The 17458-nt window shown below is 35.5% G+C and overlaps 1 long non-coding RNA gene across 1 annotated transcript in view; it reads left to right on the top strand.

Moving 5' to 3' along the window:
* Positions 1-17215, top strand: part of LOC141575719 (uncharacterized) — a 57345-nt gene extending 40130 nt beyond the window's left edge. Inside the window, exon 3 of the long non-coding RNA XR_012503465.1 lies at positions 16778-17215. This is a non-coding gene — a long non-coding RNA (uncharacterized LOC141575719). The remainder of the gene's footprint in view (positions 1-16777) is intronic.
* The last annotated feature ends 243 nt before the right edge of the window (positions 17216-17458 follow it).

The following is a 17458-nucleotide window of genomic DNA, read 5'->3' as shown; positions in this document are numbered from 1 at the left end:
TAGAGAAAGAACTGTTTCCTCTGGTCTGAAGCTGTGAGGTTGTGAACCCATTGCTGTTAGACTCAAAATCACCCACTGTGTGAAGATACTGGCTTATAATAAGAGCGAAACTAATAGGCCAAACCAGAGATGAAAGAGGGCGAGAGAGAGCTGACAGCACTGGACCCCTGGTCTTCGTTGCCTGAGGACCAGAACTGCCTTAGTTTCTGTTTTCTGAAGTTGGTTTTTTAACTCTTTGTTTGAGTATATAAGCCCCCAGTACTCTTCAAACAAAACAGATAAAACAAAACCTCTCTTATCTACATTTTTTTCTTAGGTTTTTTTTTTTTTTTCTTTTCTTTTTAAATTGCGTTTCTGTCTCTTTTAATCCGATGGCCTACCTAAAATGGTTGGTTTCTCAGGCTAGAATTTAGACATGCGTTTTGTCCATAATGCAGGAAACTAGCCACCGCTATGAGCCTGGAAACCCTCTCCTTCCTTTTTCCTCTGATCTGCTTTCAGCAACGGTTCAATAAGATCAGATAACCTAGAAAGAGAAGATTCAGGTCCAGCATTTTAAATTAAGTAGCTCCTTTCCTTGCTGTAACCATGACGCTGACAGTATAGTGAGAAGGGAGCATACCGATTCTGAGACTTAATCCAATTTTCTGGGACTCTCAGCCCAGGTGAAGAGCCCAGACAGAGACCTTCAGCGTAGTGATGACTGTTCAAAACAGCATTTATGAAGGGGGCTTGTATCACACTGGCACTGAGACAGCCGGGCTTTAATCATCTAAGAAGGGCTTTCAGGGCAAAGTCACCCACTCATTTGTACTCTGTTTTGTTTTCTGAAACAACTGAATCATCTCAACAATGGAAAAAAAAAACTTAAAAAAACAGTGCTGCTCAAAATAGCAATTGCATTATTGTGGTGACGGTGATTGTAATCAACACTTATTAGACTAATTCATCTCAGATGAGAATATTCATTATTTCTGGAGAGGCAACAGTCCTTCCAGGCTCTGATAATACTTTGTCACACTCTGAAGCAATCAATTTTATGCACTTTTAAATTATAGATGTTTACTCTTATGTGTGTCCTCTACCATTTCAGTGACCACCTGAAAACACACACACACGTACATTAATGTGTGTACATTCCCCTTTTCAGAGTCATAGTATCCCCTGCTTCTTGGGCAAGCTGAAGCCAAATATACCTAACAGCAGTGTGTTCAGTGAAAGGCAGGGCATGGTTAGAAAGAAGAGTGCACTGTCACATTCACTTTGTCCTCCCACGTTGTTTCCAATTCTCTGTCCCTGGGGAAGGTTATCTTAGTTTCTTTGATGAGTGCATTCATTTATTTAATAAGTACTATTGAATGCCTGTTGTATGTGAGGCACATGCTACACTCTAAAAATTCAAAGATTACTAGAACAGAGTCCGTGAATAAGTTCTCAGCCCAGTGGAAAGGCTGTCACACAGTCAGATAATTTTAGTAGTTATAATAGGCGATGGGAATATATAGAAGAGTGGCGCTTAAGAAACCAGAAGAGGTCATAGTTAGCTGCATCATAAAGGATGAGTGGAAGTTAACTCAGAAAAAGGTGTGACTATGGAAAAGTGGAGGATGGGAGGTTGGTAACTGAAATGAGGACTGAGAGGTGTGTATTTTAGGAATAGGATACACCATTGGGAAAGCAACATGGTGTGTGAAGCAATTTGGTGTAAGTGTAAAATAGCTGATGACTCAAGCTGAGAATTGAGATAAATAGGGACCAGAAGATGGAGAGCTTTACCTTATCATTGTATGGTGTTGAGTTTTTTGTTACGATAAAGAGCCAACAGGGGAATCCAAATAGGTCAGGAGCATAGATTTACTATTTGGATGAATTGCTATAGCAACAGTGTCAAGAATGGCTCCGAGTAGAATAACGTTATTACTTGATGTGCATATATGATGGAAGCTTAGCTCTGATTCAATAAAATTCCCACAACCACCACAAAAATGGCCAAAGTATATAACTACAAAAAAGAAATATAAATTACTTTTAAACTATTTATTAAAGAACAATCTTGTTCATAAGAAGATAAAAGAAAATGGAAACCTCAATTAAAACTTCATTTTAACCTATTGGTAAAAATCAATGCTATGTTTGGGAGAGCATGGAAAAATAGACACTCTCTTTCATTTCTTTTTTATGTATACATATATATGAGCTTTTAAACATGTACTTTTTAATGTGTATATAGCAGATATACTTCAGATCATAATTCCACTTCTATAAATTAGTCTACAGTATACTCACTTGTGTGTAGAAGTGATTATATATAAAGGTCTCATTGCAGTACATTGTTTGTAAAGCAAAAGACTTAAAACTTCAACAGCAGACATTATGTACATGTAATGGAATACCATGACCTCACTAGGAAGAACAGTGAAAGCTCTTTATCTACAGAGTGGGAATGAGCGCCAAAAGTATATATTTTATAAGAAAAAAGATGATACACAAGATTATGTATCATGTGGTGACACACTGATGGGGAAAAAAAAACTCCACGTAAATATACATAGAATATTCTTGGAAGAGTACATGAGAAACTGATAAATAAAGGTTCCATCTGATGAGGGACCAGGATAGGGGGGCCTCAGGGATGGGGGTGACTTATTTTTCATATATACCCTTTTGTATTTTCAAAATTCATGCCACATGAATATATTACCTAAACAAGAAAAGGAAGAGAAAGTGGGAGAAGATGGAGAGAGGAAGGGAGAGAGGGAGGAAAGACGGAAGGAATGAAAGAAGAAAGGAAATAAATTAGAGGGATTAATGTGTAAGCTGAAATTTCACCTCCTCTGAGGGAATTGAACCTATGCCTACAGAAAGTCAGGAGATGAACCTTGGAATCCACGTGAGGCAAAAATGTGTAATTGTGACACTTGTTTCAAGTGCAAGAATCTCAGATAAACCATGAGCTAGAAAAAGTGCACTCAGCAGTATTACAGCATCTTTGCTAACTCAGTCTATACTTGGAATAGAAACATGAAATCTTTCATATAAATTTATAACCATGGATTTGTCTTCATTTTAATTTGGGGACGGATTTTTATTAGGTGCAAGAATCCTTATGCCAAAAAGTTAAGATAGAAACACGCTTTGGGTGATAATATTCTGTGAAACATGGCAGAATCAAATGAAAACCATCGTGGTACACATTCTTCATCTAAGTTCCAAAGGTTCTCTGCTGATGAATCTCCTAGAAGAATGAACACATGGCCTAAAAATGATGAAATATACCAGAAAATAAATTACCATGAGTGAGAAATGATAGAATTAGGCCTTCAAAAGTGTCATATGACAGACTGTTTTTTACTATTAAGTAAAAAGTGTTTAAAACTATTAAACACATTAAAAAGGACTCAGAAACCCAAAAAAGATGATATAAAAATACTTGGCAGCAGAACTAAAAGAAATCAAATAGAACCTCTGGATATGCAAGTGGCTCTTGGGGTTATGAGCAAGATCTTGGAATACGAAGTTCCGGCTCTTGTTCTCCCACGAAACCACTGATCTAACATCGATGTATGGACTAAAATACCTTTATAAAATATCCAGAATCCAGTTAAGAGTTTCAGCGTCTCAGATGAGCAGAAATCCAGGAGCAAACTCACCGAAATGGGTAAGAGCAGCAGTTTCACTTTACCCATGTTAGACCCTCCCCCAAGCTGTCGCGCGTAAGCACTGAGATCGCCTTGGCCGAGATGTCTTCCTTGGAAGAAAGAATGAAGCACGCATTCAATATCTGTAGTCTTCTGAGGCATTTCCCAGGGCACCTACTTCTGTCTCACTTCACCCAGAGTGAAGTGTTGAGTGTGAAGGTCTGGGGGCAGTTAAGAACAAAGAAAATGGGCAATTGACTCTCAGAAGCCAGCATGGACCTAAAGATGGGGGAAAAGTGTACAACCCTGAAGCTTTCTTAATATTGAAATGTTCTTACTGCTCAAAGCAATGTACACATTCAATACTATCCCCACCAAAATTAAAATGATATTTTTTTACAAAAATGGAATAACAATTCTAAAATTCATATAGAACCATGAAAGATCCAGAATTGCTAAAGCTATCTCAAACAAGAAAAACAAGGCTGTAAGTATCACACTTCTGATTTCAAAATATATTTCAAAGCTATAATGTAAACCAATAGTAATCAAAATAATAAGATACTGGCATAAAGACAGTAGACCAGTAGAACAGAATAGAGTGCCCAGAAATAATACCATGCATCTCTGGTCCACTGGTCTTTGACAAGGGTGCCTAAAGTACACAGTGAAGAAAGGGTAGTCTCTTCAGCCAATAAGGTTGGGAAAAACTGGGTATACACATGCAGAAGAATAAAACTGGATTTCTGTCTTCTGTCTACCATACATAAAAATCAACTCAAAATGGATTAAAGATTTAAATGTAAGACTTGAAACTGTAAAACTCCTAGAAGAAAGCATAGAGGAAAAGCTTGACATTGCTCTGGCAGTGATTTCTTGAACATGATACCAAAAACACAGGCAACAAAAGTAAAAATAGACAAATGGGACTAAATCAGCTTCTAAAATACTTCTGCATAGCAAAAGAACAGTCAACAGAATAAGAAATCAATCTATAAAATGGGAGAAAATATTTGCAAGCCATATATCTGATAAGAGGGTTAATATCCAAAGTATATAAGGAACTCATACAACTCAATAGCAAAGCAAACAAAAGCCCCAAATAACCCAATTAGAAATGGGCAAAGAATCTGAATAGACATTTTCCCAAAGAAGTCATACAAATGGCCAACAGGTATATGAAAAGGTGTTCAGCATCACTAATCAGCTGGAAAGTGCAAATCAAAACCACAGTGAGATGTCACCTTACACATGTTAGGATGACTGTTATCCAAATAACAAAAGACAACAAGTATTGGCCAGGCTGTGAAGACACTGGAATCTTTGTTCTTTTTGTTCACTGAGACTGTACTTTGGTGCAGCTATCTATGGAAAACAGTATGGAGATTCCTCAAATAATTAAAAATAGAATGATGATCCAGCAATCCCACTTCCAAATATATAATTAAGAGTTTTAAAATCAGGGTCTCTAAGAGATATCTGCACTCTCTTGTGCATTGCAGGATTATTCGTAATAGCTGAGATATGAAAACAGCCCAAGTGTCCATCAACAGATTAACTGAAAGAAAATGTGGTATATGCGTACAACGGAATATTATTCAGCCTTAAAAAAAGAAGATAATGCTACCATCTGCAACAACATATATGAATCTGGAGGACATTCTGCTAAGTGGAATAAGCCAGTCACAGAAGGACAAGTACTGCATGATTCCACTTATATGAGGTATTTTAAAAAGTCAGCTCCTAGAATCAGAGAACAGAATGGGGGTTGCGAGAGGCTGTAGGGAGAGAGAAATCAAGAGTTGCTGTTCAATGGTAATAAATTTCAGTTATGCAAATAAATAAGTTCTAGAAATTTGCCTGACAATGTAGTGCTAATCATTAACATTATTATATTGTGCATTTAAAAATTTGTTAAATAGGTAGAATTCCTGTAAAGTGTTCTTACCATCGACACAAAAACAACAAATGTACACAAGGAAATTTTTGAAGGTGACAGACATGTCTATTACCTTGATTGTGTTGTTGGTTTCATGGTGTATGCATGTGTCCAAACATATAAATAGTAAACATCAAATATGTGCATATTTTGTATAGCAATTATTTCTCACTATAGTGTTAAAAATAGTTCTTGGAATTAACAGAAAAGAGAGATGAAAACTATTAAAGAGGTAAAGAGTAATGAAGGAAAATATAAAGATGTTCACCACATATTCACAAAACAGTTTTTTTTCTATTAAATCCATTAAAGAAGCTTGAAACATTGATTTGGAAGGATGCCAAATATTTTATTCTGTCTGGAAGACATTTGTAGGGCCCAGCTAAATGTAGTTGTATATAAAAAATGTGTAAATATTTATAAGTTTTAATTGAAGTTAAATTATCAAATAATTTATATCATCCTTTCTTCTTAAGGATATACCTTCTTAATTATAAAAATTTGTCAAGTTATCTTTTATATGATTAAAAGTTGTCAGATTATCAAAGATGACTGAATTATTAGTGTGCATATTGGGATTTTATTTTGATGGACCAATGATATTTGGAAACATGATACACAAACATATACACAGTTTATAATTATAATATATTAAGTTTTTAAAATTATGTTTCTTTTCATTTAAAAAAGTCAATAATCACACTATTAAAAACAAAATTTTCGTGTAATTTTTTTCCATGACAGTAATGTCAAACTAGACATCTGTCTGTGAATTATTGTAGTTTTATATTTTAAATTAATTTTATTTGAATACTCATTAGATTGGGAAATGACATGAGAACTTTACATCCCATTTAAACTTTTTAATAGAATGCATATGATAATTGTTGTAGAGAAATGTCAATATCTTAATTAAGATGAATTGGTCTCATATAATGCATTTTACCATCTTGTAAAGTGATATCTAGAGCTATATAGTAATAAAAAAGATTGGTATATTTAGAGCTACATGAAGACAGATTTACAAATAACATGAATTATTTAACATTGAAAAATACTTCTCCATCACCATGTGCAACTGTTTCAAACCAAGCCAATTGCTGAGTATCATGAACCATAAATTAGAATAAAATAAAAAATAAGAAGAGAAGCAAGAGAATGGATTCAAGATGCTACTTGGAAATGCATTATGTTGTGGAAGAATCTTCTACATTCATTCTCTTGGAAAAGAAGGATTTGACAAATTATGTAGTCTTTTACTAATTTCTCTGTTGATCAGTTTGTCTTCACTATGAAGCATTCTCTGTCTTTGACAATGACTGTCACACAACCCTCAAATATTTATGGCATTTCACAGTAACTGTTTTTTCCTTAGAATTCAAAAGAGAAGTTACTTGTCAGACCATGTATTTTAGAGTTTTAGGTTGCAATGTACCAACACTGAGTACTGATTTACAAGTGACAATAGTTTTAAAATACTCGTGTGTGTGTGAGTGTGTGTGTTTTGATATACAGGACCTTTTAAAATATGGGATCCAAGGACCTCTCTTGCCCAATTGTTCAAGTAGTGCTGCCAACTGGAGTACTGGAAAGACAGAATAAAAAGAATGCAGTATTAAAGAAGTAGTGGGTGGAATTTTCTCAGAAATAAAAGAAGATATAAATGGCTCAGAAGCTCAGATTCAGGAAGCCTAAGGAATCTAGTGAAGAATAAATAAAATTGGATTTAGCTACACCACATCACAGGGAACCTCAAAACACCAAAAGAAAAAAAGACTCTTTAAATAACCAGAGATGAAAAGCAAATTTTCTACAAAGAACATGTTTACCATTAATATATTCTTGCTAAAGGAGCCTTGAAGAATATACTTCTGGAAGAAAAACAATAAAAACAAAAGGAAGATAAGATATACAAGACAGAATGATAAATAAACAAATTGGTAAATATGAGGAAAAATATGAACTAACATTAATGGTGTAAAATGATGATGATGATGTGATGAAAATGATGTAATAATGATGATAATAATAATAAAGACTTAATTATTGGGAGGGCATATATTGGTACAACTAACATATTAGTCAACAATATGATGCAAAATTGAGTTTAGGATGCATGTGGGTCATCCAGGTGACAATGTTTAATAGACAGTTGTATAAATAAATGTCAAGTCCAGCAGCATCTTAGGTCAGATTCCCCAGGAGATTCTGGGATAAGCATTCATGTACAAGTGATTTACTGAAATGCTTCCAGGAGTAGTGGAAGCTGAATAGGGAAGGGGGAGAAGTCAAAGTCTCGGGTGAAGTCCCGGCCTTCTCCAATCCCAAAAGGAACTCTGGAGAATAAATCACACCACAAACTTCTCCTACTCAAAACAAGGGAGATGGGCTCTTATACTGTTGCCTCAGTCATTAGCTGTGGTCTACCCCATGGGACAAACTTCCTGGTACTTAAGCTCTTCATATGTCCAGGCAAAGTGGCTCCAGTAGCCCCAGAATTGTCTTCTGAAGAGGGTTGCAGAAACAAGCCTTCAGAAACAAAGCATGCAGAACCTGGGGGTGGGCACACAGAATAAGAAAATGGGATCTGAGAAGGATCTAGGCAGAAGACTGAAGCATCTGGAGAGAGAACTAGATTTTGGAGTTCACCCACCTGTTTGATGAAGTTAGAACAAGATGTAGATGGGGTATGAAGACAGACTGTTTAGAACATAGAAATGACCCCTGAGAATTACTGACATTTCGAAAGAAGAAAGGCCTGTGAAGAAGCCTGAAAATTGAAGAAAACATCAAGAAAAACCAGAAGAGAAAACCGTTGTAAAACCCTATGGTGTAATCATTACTGGCTTTTGTTTATTTGCTTTATGATTATTTACACACTCGTCGCACTGCTGTTTTAGAAGAGCCAGCCACGCGGTACCAGTGGGGAATAATTGTGAGAGTGTTATGCACACTCTCGCAAGTGCTTTTTCTCGGGAAGTCCAGCCCCAGGAGCACCCTTAAGCTTCCCCAACTAAAGCCAAATGTTCCTCTCAGCTGTCATGGACTCAGTCCTGTTTGAACGTGGGGAGCCTTCTGAGAGCTCAGTCTTAAGTGTGGAGTGTTTTTAATTAGGCAATTTAAAGGCATCAATATGATGATAAAGCACAAACATTCTGAAGGGATGAAGGGAAATTGCCTGGACTCGGAAAAGCCTTGGGTAGTATTTGTTTAAAACAGTGGGTGAATCAGACCGTGCTCAGATCTCCTGGCCTGAATCCCAAACAGGAAATAAAGCTATAAGAATTATGGTGACTCAGAAGCTAATCTCACTACTTACCTGGCAGGAAGAGGGAGAGGGAGAGAGAGAGGAAAGGAGAGGAGGAGGGCATAGGGAGTCTGCGATGGGGATGGGAACATTTCCCACTGCACAAGAAAAAGCCTTCTGGTGCTCTCAACAATTCTTGTTTTTTTCCTCCAAGTCTGTCATCCTCCTTTCTTTTTAAAGGACAAAGTTTGCATTAGGTCTGTTGTTATTGTTATTTAGTGTGTAAGAATTTGCTTTGGAGAATTGGTAAAATCCTAAAAACCATTTCAAAAATCACCCACATTCTTGTAAACCAAACTTTTGGACATTTCACATGAGTACAAGTATTAATTCTTAGAATTACATTGTGCTTTATTTTTATGTTAATACATATTTTAAAAAATAGTACTCTGTTATGGCTAAAAGTATTCCTTTGTACAATATCACAGTTTATTCAACCTCTTGACTATTGTTTGATATTTTTTCTAGCCTCCTGTTTTTAAACTGAGTACAATAAATACCACTGTGATACCGGATATGTAACTGGCATTCAGTGGCACAGCCTGAATCTACAAGCACCTGCGTTTTCTAGGCATAGCCCTTGACTGTATTTGGAGGAGATGCGTCACTGGGAGATAACATAAGCGTGTAATTTGAAGCTATAAGAGACAGAATTATATCCAGATACAATACTGCCAACTCAATTAATAATATGAAATTATTCCCTGATTTTACAAAAGTATTTAAAATCTAATTGTGCGAGCCTGATGGGATCACTGGAATTTGAAGCCAGGTGAAATCTTGGAATCCTAGGGGACTATCTCCAACGCCATTATAGCCACCACTCCTCTCCCTCCTCTTCATAGATTAGGGTAAGAAAAAAATGTAAAGTATGCTCCCTGGCCTGAAAGAAAATACAGTCTAACTAGGAATACAGAACAACACAGGCAAAGTGAAAATTATTCCTGCCACTCTCCCCACTGCACCAAAAGACATCCTTTGATATTCTTAACCTCTTTACAATCACTGAATTTATATCCCGATTTTATCAGACTATCTCTGCCATGTCTACACTTTGAGGCAAAATTATTCCAAATGTCAGTGAATTTGGATTCTGTCTCTCTTACTAAAATCTCTGTATTTGCTTTATACTACCTGTTCATTCTGTTTTTTCATTCTGATCTCCATCTGCCAGAAGCTGTACTTTTTTTTTTTTCTCTTACTTCTTGTAACTCATAGCTAGGTCATTTACTTCTGAACTTCTGGATCTCATGGTCAGGCCAGGCATTCAAAATCTTTTTCATAAAAATCCTAGCATTCTTGTTTCCTTTGATACTCCACATATTTACTTGTGATTCCTAGTCTGTTATGCGTTTACAAAGACAGTCTCAAATCTGGGATATCATATTCTATAAAATCATGATTTTCCACCTTCAATGTGGTATTGACAGTTGCCCAATAATTCTTTCATTCATGTTTTGTGAATTTCTTATGGCATTATCCACAGCTGTTATTCCAAAACTTTCTCATTCTCCATTGAATAATCTTTGCAAATTATTTGACCTGATTTATTTCTCCCACTGATATTTGCTAACAGAACTCCACTTTTATTCAGGAAGCAAAACTCTCAACCCCAGGGTAAAATTTGTGATTATTTTAAGCCAATCTTCCTAATCTCATTTACTTTGCTCATTTATGATCACCTATTGACCAGTATTGACCAGTGAGTTTAGGGGATATATACTAGTGGCTTCTGTAAAACATCATATATATAATATTCATATATAGTATCTGTCTATGTATGTATCTATATTCAGGAGAAAATGTTTTTCTTTTCTATCTTCTTTCTCCCTTCTTTGGAGAGGTCATGTGAATTGTGATGCAACAGCCATCCTACCACTTTTAGCAGAAGATGGAGAAAGTTTTGAAAATGACAAACTTGCATCCTAATATTTGTTGAGCTCCTGACCCATCCTGCAATTTCCTGCTTCCAGGCTTCTTACATGTGAGATAGTTAATTGCCAGAAAATTACTCTTAGTTGGCAATTACAGAGAGCAAAATATCCAAATGGATCCACTTCTTAAGTCCCAACACTTACTACTGTCTTGATCTTAGCAGATGTCATTGCCTCTTACTTTACAAGACCCAAGTTATCCTGAAAGGGCACAGTTTGATCACCACCTATTCTACTCTCCCTTTCTTCTGTTTAATAGAATGAAGTGCCCTCTCTTGGCAAAATTAACTAATTTATCTGCTGGAGTCCATCAGCTTGTCCCTGCTCTAGGAGATTGCTCCATCAGTCCTGACATAGGATTGATACCTTTATTTTTTGTTGTTGTTTTTGTTTTGCTTGCTCTTCCTCCCCTCATTGGTGATGGAGGAATCCCTACTGTAAGGTTACAGGGATGGCCAAACACATTAACACCCGACACCGTACAGATCTGTCTGACAACAGTTTTTTTTTTTTTAACATTTTTTATTGATTTATAATCATTTTACAACGTTGTGTCAAATTCCAGTGTTCAGCACAATTTTTCAGTCATTCATGGACATATACACACTCATTGTCACATTTTTTTCTCTGTGAGTTATCATAACATTTTGTGTATACTTCCCTGTGCTATACAGTGTAATCTTGTTTATCTATTCTACAATTTTGAAATCCCAGTCTATCCCTTCCCACCCTCCACCCCCCTGGCAACCACAAGTCTGTATTCTCTGTCTATGAGTCTATTTCTGTCCTGTATTTACGCTTTGTTTTTGTTTGTTTTTGTTTTTTAGATTCCACATATGAGCGATCTCATATGGTATTTTTCTTTCTCTTTCTGGCTTACTTCACTTAGAATGACATTGTCCAGGAGCATCCATGTTGCTGCAAATGGCATTATGTTGTCGGTTTTTATGGCTGAGTAGTATTCCATTGTATAAATATACCACGTCGTCTTTATCCAGTCACCTGTTGATGGACATTTAGGCTGTTTCCATGTTTTGGCTATTGTAAATAGTGCTGCTATGAACATTGGAGTGCAGGTGTCATCCTGAAGTAGGGTTCCTTCTGGATACAAGCCCAGGAGTGGGATTTCTGGGTCATATGGTAAGTCTATTCCTAGTTTTTTAAGGAATCTCCACACTGTTTTCCATAGTGGCTGCACCAAACTGCATTCCCACCAACAGTGTAGGAGGGTTCCCCTTTCTCCACAGCCTCTCCAGCATTTGTCATTTGTGGATTTTTGAATGACGGCCATTCTGACTGGTGTGAGGTGATACCTTATTGTAGTTTTGATTTGCATTTCTCTGATAATTAGTGATATTGAGCATTTTTTCATGTGCCTTTTGATGATTTGTATGTCTTCCTTGGAGAATTGCTTGTTTAGGTCTTCTGCCCATTTTTGGATTGGGTTGTTTATTTTTTTCTTACTGAGTCGTATGAGCTGCTTATATATTCTGGAGATCAAGCCTTTGTCGGTTTCACTTGCAAAAATTTTCTCCCATTCCGTAGGTTTTCTTCTTGTTTTATTTCTGATTTCCTTTGCTGTGCAGAAGCTTGTAAGTTTCATTAGGTCCCATTTGTTTATTCTTGCTTTTATTTCTTCTAGGAGAAAATTTTTGAAATGTATGTCAGATAATGTTTTGCCTATGTTTTCCTCTAGGAGGTTTATCATATCTTGTCTTATGTTTAAGTCTTTGATCCATTTTCAGTTGATTTTTGTATATGGTGTAAGGGAGTGTTCTAGCTTCATTGTTTTACAGTTTATTAATCACATATACTCCTGGCCCTGAGAAGGACACCACTTGTGACATACAGCCACGTGGAGGTTATACCTAGAAAAGTGTGAACAGCCAGAGGCTGTGGGAGGAAGGCTTTGTAGTAACAAGAGGGTGAAGGGAATCCTAGTTCCCATAAGAGGATGTGACTGGCTTGTTTGAATAATTCTGTGGGTTGGCAGGGAACTGAAGCCTGCTGCTTAGGGATAAGGAGGACTATGCCTGGTCCCCATGATAAGGAGGGTTGTTTGGCTGAAGGAGCTTATCCAAAAAACAAATGTGAACATATTGTTCACATAACAATAAACTTAGCACATAAACATAAACTTGAAACATAGTAGTGATATATTTTAAAACATGTTTTCTTTTAATTTTGCGAATACTTTTCTATTCTTTTAAGCATATAGTGTGTTACTCATGATTAAATTATCTTAACCCAAAGGCCAAACTTCAGATATTTGCTTCTGATGATATAGTCTTGTTATATTTTTTGCTGAATATTCTTATGGCTAGATATTTGCACATATAAATGATTTTTTTTGGAATAAATTCTAGGAAATAGAAATTTTGTCAGAGTTTACAAAAAGCATTAGCTACATGTTAATTATAATATAAAAAATTTATCCTAATTTATACTCTCAAAAGTACTAAAGTGCACATTCCAAGTACTTTTAATAACACCAAGCTTTATGCTGCTTTAATTTACTTCAATGTGATAAGTAAGAAATTGTGGCTCTTGTTTAAATCCTTGTTTCTCTATTTGTTTATTGGCTATTTATAGTTCTTTCATAAACTAAGGATTAATATTATTTTCAGCTTTTCCTATGTACATGTTTATATCATTTTCTGACTGAATACTTATGGAATATTTTTTAGTTTAGAAATAATTTTAAAAATTTCCCTGCTGTATGTTTAGTGACAAAAATATTGTTGGAGTGGGTACTTTTTCATTAGAAGTATCTGGTTTTTAGTTAGGAGCCCTTTACATCTAAATATCAAAGTTTCCTTTACCTTAGGACAGTTTTCTTCCCTTTTCTTTGCCATTTCTTCTCTTTAATTCATTTTTTAAAAAAATTCCTACTATGACCACATTTGACCTCCCTATTCTGTTATCTATGTTTCTGACCATTTCTCTCTTAACTTTTATGTCTTTATTGCCTTACTCTGATTTTTCTAAGTAACTTACTAAAATGTCCTCTAATTTTTAAGTTTTATTTTAAGCAGTTCACTGCTTCCATTGTACTTTTTTTTTTTTTTTTAGCAATCACATCTTTAACTTATTTTCTATAGTGAGTTTTTCTTTCTTTTTCTAATTTCATAGATGCAGTGGTCTGCTCAGATTTCTTTGAAAGTTTAATCAAAGATATTCTGAAGTTTTTTCATGTGTCTTTCAGTAGCTATGTTCCATAAGATATCTTTACTTACTGATTTCTCCTCTATTTGTAGTGATGTTTCTGTTTATTAATCTAATAGATCACATTTTTCTATTTTAGAAAGTTGAAATAGGTGCTTTGGGATATTGTTCAGGCCCCCATTTAAGTCACTGATACCTTACAGGAGGTGGAAAGATTTTTATTTATTAGAATTTAACTTTGCCAGATCATATATTTAAGACCTTCGGTGAAAATAGAGGGCTGTATCTCGTGGAGGCAGGTTTGCTTCTGTGCTAAGGGTTTCCTTTATAAGGCTGTTATGGCAGCCTAAATACAACTTAGCCAGTAACCCCTTCTCTAGCTAACCTCATCAATGGCCAGTAGAATATTAGCTACATTTTATTTAGCTTATTCTTTACTTAGCAACTCCAAGGTGTGACTTTTTTTAGTGCTTCTTTTTTTTTTTAATTGAAGTACAGTCGGTTACCATGAGTCAATTTCTGGTGTATAGCATAATGTCCCGGTCATGCATATATATACATATATTTGTTTTCATATTCTTTTTCATTAAAGGTCGTTACATGACATTGAATATAGTTCCCTGTGCTGTACAGAAGAAATTTGTTTTTATCTATTTTTATAAATAGTTTTATGGTTAACATTTGCAAACCTCAGACACCCAAATTTATCCCTTCCTACCCCCTTTTCCCCCAGTTAACCATAAGGTTGTTTACTATGTCTCTATGTCTGTTTGTGTTTTGTAGATGAGTTCATTAGTGTCTTCTTTTTCTTTCTTTTTTTCTGATTCCACATATAAGTCATATCATATTGTATTTTTTTTCCTCTCTCTGGCTTACTTCACTTTGAATGACGATCTCCAGGTCCATCCACGTTGCTACAAATAGCATTATTTTACTCTTTTTATTGCTGAGTAGTATTCCATTATATAAATATACCACAACTTCTTTATCCAGTCATCTGTTGATGGACATTTAGGTTGCTTCCATGTTTTGGCTATTATATATAATGCTGCTATGAACATTAGAGTGCATGTATCTTTTCAAATAAAGAGTTTTCTCTGGACATATGTCCAGGAGTGGAATTGCTGGATCATATGGTAAGTCTATTTTTAGTTTTTTGAGGAATCTCCATACTGTTTTCCATAATGGCTGCACCAAACTGCACTCCCACCAGCAGTGTAGGAGGGCTCCCTTTTTTCCACACCCTCTCCAGCATTTATCATTTGTGCACTTTTTAATGGTGGCCATTCTGACTGGTGTGAGGAGGTAACCTCATTGTGGTTTTGATTTTTGATTTAAAAGGGAGTCTCTACCTTCTCCAAAAGGTCAGTAGGAGAGAAAATAGGCTTTTGTCAATTCTCTCTAAGGCCTTCTTCACTTCTAGTGCCTTGTTTTTCACACTAGAAGATGTTATTATAGTTCTACCAAGTAGTAAGTCCTGTCTCACACACAGGTATATTTCAGATATTTTTCTTTAATACTATTTGAAGTGTTGGTGTGTGGCTGGAACTAGTCCTTTGTCTTCAGTGTCAATGTATTTTTTCTCTCACTATTTTATTTCCTACAATTTTTTAAAAAGAAACTTGGTAGGATGAGGAGAGAGAACTAACTCTCTTCTTTTTGTACTCAATGTTTAAATGAATAATTTTTACTCTTTGCTCATAATTTTTTAAATTAATAACCTATTATTAAGCCTTTAAATCTGCTTCCTGCCTCAAAATATACAACTAAAACTTGTGGCTATGTTAATCAGTCTTACCTAATGATGAAGTTCTTACTTCTTCTTATTCCTTCTATCAGTCAGGATAGGCTACCTGTTTGCAACAGTAACAAACAATCATACCATCTATGTCTTTAAACAAGTAAGTGTATTTCTCACTCATGCTGCATGCCCTTTGTGGGTTGGCCAGGGGCTCTGATGCACATTATGTCCTCATGCTTAGTCCCAAGCTAATAAAGCAGCCATTATCCAAACATTTGGTCACCATGGCAAAGGAAACAAAAGGAAGCATGGGGAAGTTCTCATTGACTCTCAAAACTTTCAATAGAAAACAACACGCAGCACTTTCAATCACATTGCATTAACCAAAACAAATCAGGGAAACACAATCTTTAATGTACCACAAAGAAGAGAGGGCTGGAATATTTATGGACAGTTCTAATAACTACCACATTTCCTATCATTTTTAACCTTTAACACTATTGCCAACCCAAACTTCTAAAATTTCCTCTTTGTTTTCCATGACACAAAATCCCTAGCTCTCTGATTATTTATCATATTTTCCTCCAACTTCTTCTCTTTTCACAATGACCTAAGTGTAGCTGATGCTTACATTTCTGTCCTTGTTCATTTCCCATGTTATCTCTTTGTCTGTCCTTGAGTGACCCTATAGTAACATTTAAACACACATATATCAGCCCAGTCTTTCATCATTTATTTACTAGCCATTTATTGTCAGTCTTATATGTGCTATGGGCCATAAGATGATCAAGATAAAATCTCTACCTTCAGGGAAGTCACAGATTAGTTAAAATGGCAAGAGTCAAACAGTTTTCAGTAAAAATGTGCTTCATGTTTTAACAGATTTGTGGTCTATGTAACATAAGGAATTCTAATTCTGATGAGTAGGATAACTAAGTACCTTGAAATCTGACAATATTCAAAGTTATTCTCACCAAGTTACATATAAACTATAAATAATAATGACTAAAGCTCTCACATTTTGAACAAAATCTTTTACTTAATCACTTTCAGGTGGACTTTGCTTTTTGACTATTTACGTGGAAGAGCTCTGGAGGAGAACTGTCATGAAAAGGAAATTTCAGAGGCATGCCATTTTTTAATGTAACACTGCATGTGGATTTTTCCTGATTGTGAAAACACTGCTAATCAAGAAATTTGAAACTGCAGGTGCCAAGGTTTATTTTTTCTTTGCTTTCTCTAAATCGATTAGAAAATGTAAGAATTAGCTCCGAGTACTTGGATGTCAAACTCTACCTCTTGACCTCTGTATCAAGCAGAACACTACACAGAGTAGTGCCTCAGAAATATTTATGTCATAAACTGATATTGATGTATTCTCTATCTTAAGAAAATTTGGCTTTTTTAAAAAAAAGAATTCTACTTATTACCTAGAAGTAAAAAAATCCATGTGGAATGTAAAGATGAATGAAAACAATAAAATAAGGGCTATTATAGAAAAACTAGATTGGAGACTTGGAGCTACCACGGACTGTGCACGAGCAAGTTACCTTACCTTGCTGTGGCTTGGTTTTCTAAGTTTCAAATTCCAGGTATCAGTGATTCAAATTGGAGTGGGATGGTGATAAGGACACGTGTAAGGTAGTAACCACTTTTCTTTTTAGATTTATGTGTATTTGAGCTGTTCAGACAGTCTAACACCCTTAAAATCCCTAACCTTCAATGCCAGATTCT

The sequence above is a fragment of the Camelus bactrianus genome, chromosome 31 (assembly GCF_048773025.1).
Source record: "Camelus bactrianus isolate YW-2024 breed Bactrian camel chromosome 31, ASM4877302v1, whole genome shotgun sequence".
Classification (NCBI taxonomy): domain Eukaryota; kingdom Metazoa; phylum Chordata; class Mammalia; order Artiodactyla; family Camelidae; genus Camelus; species Camelus bactrianus.
Note: the sequence above shows the minus strand (reverse complement) of the source record. Positions and strands in the feature narration are given on the sequence as shown.